Below are 10,177 nucleotides of genomic sequence, written 5' to 3'. Positions count from 1 at the left end.
ATGGGTTTTCCCTCAAGCTTCATGGAAAATGCTGTGGTTGGGGAAAGCTGGATCGGTCCACCTGATTCTGACTCATGGCTCATTCTGACTTGTCTTTTTAGGATCACCCAGTCTCCTGGCTGGAGACCACGTGCTCCTGACACTGATTTAGGATCTGGAATTGGAGGATACACATGTTTAGCACACTATACTGTATAGGCAGTTGTATAAGGCTCGTATATCACTGGTCAGGATATCACACTGTATCTGAAGTATCTATTAGAAATATAATCGCAGATTGTGATGTATGCCCTATTTGTCTCAATTGCTGTGTGACTCTAATGAAGGTCTTAACAACCGAAACATCATTGTAAAAATACACTGGAAAGATCTCAACATTTTTTTTGTTGTTCACACATTTGAGCAAAAAATAAAAATTATTCATCTTCACGCAATCCCTTGTTTTGAGTGCCGGATTTTTTATTTTTTCTTATTGCTATATCTGTGGAAAATCAGCCATTCCTCCTGCAGATGGCAGCAGCGTACAGCGATATACCGGACACAGCCATGTCTCTGGACCATGTACACACGTTTATATACCTTGTAGTATCTGAACCTTGAGATTCCCAGAACCTCAGATACTGGATGTCTGAATCGTGAATTAGCCAACAGCTATCTCTGATGTATGCACGCACAGCCGAGTGTTCATGTGTCATCTGTGGGGAGGGGTGCAACCTACTGTCAGGCTCCTCTGCCCCGCCCCCCCGGCTCCTCTGCCCCCCTCCATGCTCCTCTGCCCCCCTCCGGCTCCTCTGCCCCCCTCCAGGCTCCTCTGTGCCCTCCATTTTTGAAAACTGCATCTACAACAAAAAATTGTTTAAAAGAACTGACATCCTCAGTGGTTGATACCTTTTAATGGCTAACTGAAAAGATGGTAATAATAGCAGCTCCAGACTCTCAGGTCTCTTCATCAGGCTCAATATAACACAAAATCTGAAGAGTCACATGTGAGGAAAATCCTGGGATATGAAGAGGAATTATGATTTCCAGTCATAATCGCTCTCATCACTCCATGGCAGTGCCCCCTCCCTTCTTGTTCTCAATGTCCAACATCTGGGAAGGTGTCACATCCCAGCAACACATCCCATGGCCATCTCCTGTGATATGGAGATTAGATGACCTGGGAACAGTGGACACAGGATGCCCCCCGGCCGTGACCCTGTAACAAGAGTTTGTATCTCATTATAAGGCTATGGAAGTATCCAGACAGAACGACTCCAGTAAAATATGGTTAATATCTCGTGAGCCATATTTCCGATAAATGTGGCAACCATAAAAATGGTGTTTCCGCATGCGGATGATGCTGGCACACCTTTTTTATGGGAGTGGGACCTTGGGAAGTACCCCAGGCGTGATATCGGCCGGTGGGGAACTGGCAGACAGGTCATGAGTCCTCTTGTTTTGCAGCTAAATTCATAACGGTCACAATGAGAGCATTGACGTCTGCCTACGACGCTCCCAGGCAAAGTTATGGCCAATATCCCCTTTCTGGATAATTCTGACTCAAAGCGGGGGGAGTGGCAGTGCTTCTCTGTGAGGTCACGAAGGTAGGAGGGGACCAGGATTAGCCCAGGTTGATAACCCCAATTCGGATCTTTTCCCAGTGTTCTTTCGCCGGGGGTCACGTGTAGGAAACATCTGTGGGAAAGATCCTAGAAACCTGGTCTACAGCGCCCCCCTGTGGCCAGACGCACAAGGTAACTGATTGAATTATAAACCTGTTTGTAATCCATATCTTGCTTGTAACTGTACTCTGACCTATGTATATATTCTGTAGATTCCGTAATGTATATATTGTAGTTTCTAGTGTGGCTTAGGCCGATTAAATTATATAATTAATCTTGGGCTGTTCTGTTATCTCGATCTTGAACCCCACGCCTGTGTGTTCGGCTAATAGTTACCGTAAATCGGTTGGTGGCAGTGAGTGTGTGCCAAGGATCATTGTGGGGCGGCCAGTGAGAGGCGAGGAGGTTCTTATATATTCCGTCTGCGGAGGTCGGAGGAATATATACCCTGCTCTCACCGGGGACCCTTCAATCATCGGCACAGGAGAATAGCGGCCTCCTTGCTTATTTTTGGGCAATTCCATAATTGGCCTGACTATAAGAGGGGTGCTAGAGAGCGCGTCACGTGCTCTGTCTGTCGGTCGGGAGGTATAAAGGAGGGGTGACCCCCACTTGTTACCCCCCGATTGTGACGTACTGGTGGCCAGCGCGGGGGATTTCTGAGTGACCCCCCCGGTGGTTCGTGACATATTGGTGGCAAGCGGTGGGATCGAGATAATAGTGTGTGTGTGAGACCCATACTCCCAGACACTAAAGACTGCCTGCAGCAGCTGTGGCTGCCGGGGTCTGCAGACCAGACCAACACTAGAGTGTCAGAGTGCAGATACAGTGGAGTGTGTGGAGGCATCAGTTCTGTGTCAGTGACCAAAAGTCTGCAAGAATGGCTGATGGCACCAGGAGCAAAGCTATAGAAATGGCCGATGCTCTGGCCAGAGGCGAGGAGGTAGAGGACGGTGCTGTGGACAACAATGAGGAGGTTGACCACGAGTCCTCCAGGAGCCCGACGCCAGAGAACCGTTCTGCAGAGGACAGCGCACAACCTGGCAATTATGGACACGATGAGGAGGAGCTCACCCAAGGGTCCTCAACGAGCCAGATGCCAGCCCTCCGCTCTGCAATGGACAGTGAATCACCAGGCTCCGCAGCGGGCCGCAGATCACCACGTGCCACTCCACCGAGCCTGGGAGGCTCGGATAGCCTTCTTCAAATGGCTATGGCCCTACTCCAGGCTGGAGACCGGTAGGGTTACAAGGAACTCCTGGCAGAGCGCAGGGCAGAGCGCAGGGCAGCGTGTGAGGCTGAGGCTGCGGAGCGGCAGGCAGCGCGTGAAACTGGAGAGCGAGAACGGGAGGCAGAGCGTGAAGCTGCGGAGCGGCAAGCAGTGTGTGAAGAGCGACGACAACAGGCAGAGCATGACCACCAGCTGCAGCTAGCTCAGCTTCGGCCCTCATCAGCCACACGTGACCTTCAAGACACCAAACTTCCAAAGGTCCGTGTTGAGGACTTTCCCGTGCTGGAGAAGGATGGAGACTTGGACTCTTTCCTGACTGCTTTTGAACGGACTTGCCTGCAGCACCATCTGGACAAGGACCAGTGGGCCAAATACCTGACCCCCCCCGTTTAAGGGGTAAGGCCCTGGATATCCTTGGGGACTTGCCTGCTGAGACAGATCAGGGCTACGACACCATCAAGCGGGCCCTGATCCAACAGTACAACCTCACTCCGGAGTCCTACCGCAAGAAGTTCCGGACCCTGCAGAAGGGACCAAAGGACTCCTGGGCTGACCACCGGCAGGCACTTGCCCGAGCTGCCGACCACTGGACCCAAGGCCTGCAGATTTCCACCAGACCGGAGATCCTGGACTTGTTCATCACGGAGCAACTTTTGTGGAACTGCCCTGAGGATCATCGTCAGTTCATCCGAGACCAGAAGCCAAAGGGGTCCACGGCTACAGCTGCCCTGGCCGATGACTACACCAACAATCGGGCTCCTGAGGCCAGGAGAGCGGCCACCAGCAGCACCTGGAGAGGGGGTAAGATGAATTCTGCGACTACCCCACCTGCCCCTAGACTGCAGGGGGTGTCCCCCTCAACTCCCCTCTCCAGGCCCGTGGAAGAACCAAGACGGTGCCACCAGTGCAACCAACCTGGACACTTCAAGGCCATGTGCCCTCAGCGTCCCAAGGGCCGCCCAAGGTGTATTGTGTGGGTGGGGGTGGTGGTAGGTCCCTGAACAGCTTCCAACCTGTTACCGTCGGCCGGTCTATGACCATAGTACTGCGAGACAGCGCCTCGGAGGTGACTCTGGTGCGGCCTGAGATGGTGTCCCCCCAAGACTTGGTACCTGGAAAAACCCTCGCTGTCTCCGGAATTGGAGGCATTGACCCGGCGCTGCCCATCGGCAGCGTTTATATGGACTGGGGCGCAGGACAAGGGGTGAGGGAGGTGGGGGTAACTGATCGGATCCCCGCAAACGTGCTACTTGGGACAGATTTGGGGCAGATAACCTCCCAGTTTGGGCCCCCCCAAGGGCTGAACCTTCAGCCAGTACTGACATGCCTCCTGACAATGTAAATGTGTTATGTATGAATGATGTAAAGGAGGAGGGAGTGAACTCTGATTTTTCTGCTTGCACAGACACCATAGACACACACACACAGCTGCAGCTGTGACAGGGGAGGGGGTCAGAGAAAGGTGTGACCATGCCTCTACAAGTGATCAGCCAGTGAGCTGGGATCTGTTGCCCTCTGCAGGGATAAGCAGAGAGCAGGGTGCTGCAGGGGGAGAACCAGTGTGTGGGGTGGGGGCTACCACAGCAAATGTGGGGTCCCTAGAGATTTCACAGCGGGGTTCTGTTGCTGCAGGGGGGGAACAGGCAGGTGAGATTGGGGCCGGTCCAGGAGCGGAAGTGCTCCCAGGTAAGATCTCGGTGCATGGTTCCCCCACAACCGGGGTGTCAGGAAGCCAGGTAGGTCTGCCTGCACCGGCGACTTGGTCAGGAACGGAGGAGGAGCAGGCACGACCCACGGTCGCAGCGGCTGTGGCCGCTGTCACCCGCAGTGGGAGTGCTGGAAGCCAAGGGGCCTCCCGGAGGTCCGATAGCTCTTCCCCTTCTGACCAAGTGGCAGCCGAGTCAGGCGGAGGCCAGGACACAGGTCCCGGGGTACTGACCGAAGATGTGACAGTCTCGTCGATTCTGGCTACATCTAGTCAGGGGTTTCAGGCAGCGTTAGAAGCTGATGACAGCCTGAAAGCTCTTAAGGAGCAGGCGGCACAGCCCCCCTCGGACTCGGACCCGGAGCGAGTGGTCTGGGACCAAGGACGGCTGTACCGGGTCACGGTCCAGCAGGGTTCACCGGAGGCGTGGCCCAGGGGCCGACAGTTGGTGGTACCCTATCCGTTCCGGACGGAGTTGTTGCGGATCGCACATGAGATTCCGATGGCCGGACACCTAGGGATCGCTAAGACCAAGGCCAGGTTAAACCAGCATTTCTACTGGCCAAAAATGGGGGCCGATGTGGCTGCCTACTGCCGTTCGTGTGAAACCTTTCAGAGAGTGGGGAAGGCGGGGCCACACCCCAAAGCCCCACTGGTATCTCTGCCCATCATCGATGAGCCTTTCAGGAGGGTGGCTGTGGATCTGGTCGGCCCTCTGGCCATCCCCAGCAGCTCCGGGAAACGCTTCATACTGACGGTAGTGGACTATGCCACCCGGTACCCTGAAGCAGTGGCCTTGTCGTCCATTCGGGCTGACAAGGTGGCCACCGCATTGCTGGAGATTTTCTCCCGAGTGGGTTTTCCCCAGGAAATGCTCACTGACCGGGGGACCCAATTCATGTCACAGCTGATGGAGGCCCTCTGTAAGAAAGTCCAGGTGCGACATCTGGTGGCCAGCCCGTACCATCCACAGACTAATGGCCTGTGCGAGCGGTTCAATGGCACCTTAACGCACATGCTTAAGATGGTGGTCGACTCCCATGGGCGTGACTGGGAGCGGTATCTCTCCCACCTGTTATTTGCTTACCGGGAGGTCCCACAGGCCTCAACGGGATTCTCACCGTTTGAGCTCCTGTACGGGCGACGTGTGCGGGCCCCCCTGGCTCTGGTGAAAGAGGCTTGGGAAGGGGATTTGGCCACCCCTGGAGTGTCGGTTATCGAGTATGTCATGCGCTTCCGGGACAAAATGCAGGCCTTGACGAAACTGGTACACGACAATATGGCTCTAGCCCAGGCCGATCAGAAACGTTGGTACGACCAGAACGCTTGTGAGAGGACCTACCAAGTGGGTCAAAAGGTGTGGGTACTGGTCCCCGTACCACAGGACAAGCTTCAGGCAGCCTGGGAAGGCCCATACCTCGTGTACCAGCAGCTCAACCCTGTAACGTACCTGGTCACCCTGGACCCTGCCCGTGGAAGGCGGAAGCCCTTCCATGTGAACATGATGAAGGCACATCATGAGCGGGAGGCGTGTGCGCTCCCCGTGTGCAACCTTCCTGAGGAGGGAGAAGCGGAAACCCTCTTGGATATGCTAGCCCAGGTTAGGGCAGGTGGATCCATTGAGGATGTGGAGGTTGGCCACCAGCTCTTGGAGGACCAACGGTCCCAGCTGTGGGCCACCCTACACCCCTTCCGGGGGTTGTTTACCAACCAGCCCGGAAGGACTGACTTGGCTGTCCATCACGTGGACACTGGGGATCATCCCCCGATCCGGCGTTCAGCATATCGGGTCTCCCTGGAGGTGCAGCAAGACATGCGCCAGGAGATTGACGAGATGCTGAAGCTGGGGGTGATCCAGGCATCCAACAGCGCTTGGGCCTCGCCTGTAGTCCTCGTCCCTAAGAAGGACCGAACCACTCTGTTCTGCGTGGACTACAGGGGGCTCAATGCTGTCACGGTCGCCAATGCGTACCCAATGCCACGCATCGATGACCTGCTCGATCAGTTGGCCGGGGCTCAGTACCTGACCATCATGGATCTGAGCCGGGGATATTGGCAGATCCCCCTGACTCGCAAGGCCAGGGAACGCTCTGCCTTTATTACCCCACTTGGACTGTACGAGTCCACGGTGATGCCATTCGGGATGAGGAATGCCCCTGCCACTTTCCAGCGGATGGTCAACACCCTGCTCAAGGGACTTGAAGGGTACGCGGCCGCGTACCTGGATGACATTGCCGTCTTCAGTCCCACCTGGGAAGATCACCTAGAGCATCCATCAAGCCGGGAAAGTGTCAGCTGGCCATGAGCGAGGTCCAGTACCTCGGTCACCGGGTAGGCGGGAGAACTCTGAAGCCTGAGCCTGAGAAAGTGGAGGCCATCGCATCCTGGCCCACCACCAGGACCAAGAAGCAGGTGATGTCCTTCTTGGGGACCGCCGGGTACTATAGGAGGTTTGTTCCACGCTATAGTAGCCTGGCAAAGCCCTTGACGGACCTCACCAAGAAGAAGCTGCCCTCTGCAGTCGATTGGACAATGGACTGCGAGACAGCCTTCCGGGCCCTAAAGGACGCCCTGTCCAGCCCGCCCGTGCTACAGGCAGCCGACTTCACGCGACCGTTTGTAGTACAGACCGACGCCAGTGACTTCGGCCTCGGTGCAGTGGTCAGCCAGGTGGACTCTGCGAGCCAAGAGCACTCAGTCTTGTACCTGAGCAGGAAGCTGTTACCAATGGAAGTGGCCTATTCCACGATGGAAAAGGAATGCCTAGCCATAGTGTGGGCTCTGCAGCGTCTGCAACCCTATCTATACGGGCGCCACTTCATCGTGGAGACGGACCACAATCCCCTCAGCTGGTTACACACCGTCTCCAGGACGAATGGCAGGTTGTTGCGATGGAGCCTGGCGCTCCAGCAATACAACTTCACCATTCGACACAAAAGGGGCCGTGACCACGGTAACGCAGACGGGCTGTCCCGACAAGGAGAGGTCGCGGATGGGCGCACGGGGGAACACCGGTGTGTGCTGCCCCCTAGCGCCCTCAAAAGGGGGGAGGTGTGAGGAAAATCCTGGGATATGAAGAGGAATTATGATTTCCAGTCATAATCGCTCTCATCACTCCATGGCAGTGCTCCTCCCTTCTTGGTCTCAGATGTCCAACATCTGGGAAGGTGTCACATCCTAGCAACACATCCCATGGCCATCTCCTGTGATATGGATATTAGATGACCTGGGAACAGTGGACACAGGATGCCCCCCCGGCCGTGACCCTGTAACAAGAGTTTGTATCTCATTATAAGGCTATGGAAGTATCCAGACAGAACGACTCCAGTAAAGAAGGGAATTTTGTTACTTACCGTAAATTCCTTTTCTTCTAGCTCCTATTGGGAGACCCAGACGATTTGACGATTGGGTGTATAGCTACTGCCTCCGGAGGCCACACAAAGCATTACACTAAAAAGTGTAAGGCCCCTCCCCTTCTGGCTATACACCCCCAGTGGGATCACTGGCTCACCAGTTTTAGTGCAAAAGCAAGAAGGAGGAAAGCCAATAACTGGTTTAAACAAATTCACTCCGAAGTAACATCGGAGAACTGAAAACCATTCAACATGAACAACATGTGTACCCGAAAACAACCAAAAATCCCGAAGGACAACAGGGCGGGTGCTGGGTCTCCCAATAGGAGCTAGAAGAAAAGGAATTTACGGTAAGTAACAAAATTCCCTTCTTCTTCGGCGCTCCATTGGGAGACCCAGACGATTGGGACGTCCAAAAGCTGTCCCTGGGTGGGTAAAGAAATACCTCATGTTAGAGCTGCAAGACAGCCTTCCCCTACGGGGAGGCAACTGCCGCCTGCAGGACTCTTCTACCTAGGCTGGCGTCCGCCGAAGCATAGGTATGCACCTGATAATGTTTGGTGAAAGTGTGCAGACTCGACCAGGTAGCTGCCTGGCACACCTGTTGAGCCGTAGCCTGGTGCCGTAATGCCCAGGACGTACCCACGGCTCTGGTAGAATGGGCCTTCAGCCCTGATGGAACCGGAAGCCCAGTAGAACGGTAGGCTTCAAGGATTGGTTCCTTGATCCATTGAGCCAGGGTGGATGTTGCAGCCTGCGATCCCTTGCGCTGACCAGTGACAAGGACAAAGAGTGCATCCGAGCGGCGCAGGAGCGCCGTGCGGGAATGTAGATTCTGGGTGCTCTACACCAGATCCAACAATGCAAGCCATTACATATCGATGAAATGGATAAAAGGAAGGTAAGGAGATATCCTGATTGTGATAAAAAGGGGATACCACCTTAGGGAGAAACTCTGGGATCGGACGCAGCACTACCTTATCTTGGTGAACACCAGGAAGGGAGCTTTGGATGACCGCGCTGCTAGTTCGGACACTCTCCGAAAAGACGTGACCGCTACCAGAAAGGCCACTTTCTGTGAAAGTCGAGAAAGTGAAAACAACCCTCAGAGGCTCGAAGGGCGGCTCCTAGAGAGTAATTAATACCCTGTGCAGATCCCATGGGTCTGACGGCCTCTTGTACGGAGGGACAATGTGATAACCCCCCTGCAGGAACGTGCGTACCTGAGGAAGTCGTACTAGGCGCTTCTGAAAGAATACCGACAGCGCTGCGACTTGCCTTTTAAGGGAGCCGAGCGACAAACCTTTTCCCAATCCAGATGCAGGAAGGGGGGAAAAAGGAGACACTGCAAATGGCCAGGGAGACACTCCCTAAGCAGAGCACCAAGATAAGAATAACTTCCACGTCTTGTGGTGGATTTTGGCAGACGTCGGCTTCCTAGCCCGTCTCATGGTGGCAATGACGTCTTGAGATAATCCTGAAGACGCTAGGATCTCGGACTCGATGGCCACACAGTCCGGATCAGGGCCGTAGAATTCAGTGGAAAGAACGGCCCTTGGGACAGTAAGTCTGGCCGGTCAGAGAGTGCCCACGGTTGGCCGACCGTGAGATGCCACAGATCCGGGACCACGACCTCCTCGGTCAGTCTGGGACGACGAGGGTGGCGCGGCGGCAAGCGGAGCTGAGCTTGCGTAGCACTCTGGGCAACAGTGCCAGAGTAGGAAACACATAGGGTAGCTGGAACTGCGACCAATCCTGAACTAGGGCGCCTGCCGCCAGAGCTCTTTGCTCGTGAGACCGCGCCATGAAAAATCGGGACCTTGTTGTTGTGCCGAGACGCCATTAGGTCGACGTCCGGCATCCTCCAGCGGCTACAGATTTCCTGACACCATACTGGGTGCAGAGGCCATTCCCCTGCGTCCATGCCCAGGCGACTGAGGAAGTCTGCTTCCCAATTTTCTACGCCCGGGATGTGAACTGCGGATATGGTGGATGCTCTGTCCCCCACCCACATCAGAATCCGCCGGATTGCCTGGTAGGCTTGGCGATGCGTGTTCCGCCTTGGTGGGCGATGTCTGCCACCGCTGTGGAATTGTCCGACTGAATTCGGATCTGTTTTCCTTCCAGCCACTGCTGGAAGGCTTGCAGGGCAAGATGCACTGCCCAGATTTCCAGAACATTGATCTGAAGGATGGACTCCTCTGGCGAGAGTCCCTGACCGTCTGAGAAGGGAAACGTTCCTTTCTAGGGACGTCGACTCCCCAACCCATTGGCAAAGCATGTC

Source organism: Anomaloglossus baeobatrachus, chromosome 7, assembly GCF_048569485.1.
Source record: "Anomaloglossus baeobatrachus isolate aAnoBae1 chromosome 7, aAnoBae1.hap1, whole genome shotgun sequence".
NCBI classification, from domain to species: Eukaryota; Metazoa; Chordata; class Amphibia; order Anura; family Aromobatidae; genus Anomaloglossus; species Anomaloglossus baeobatrachus.
Note: the sequence above shows the minus strand (reverse complement) of the source record.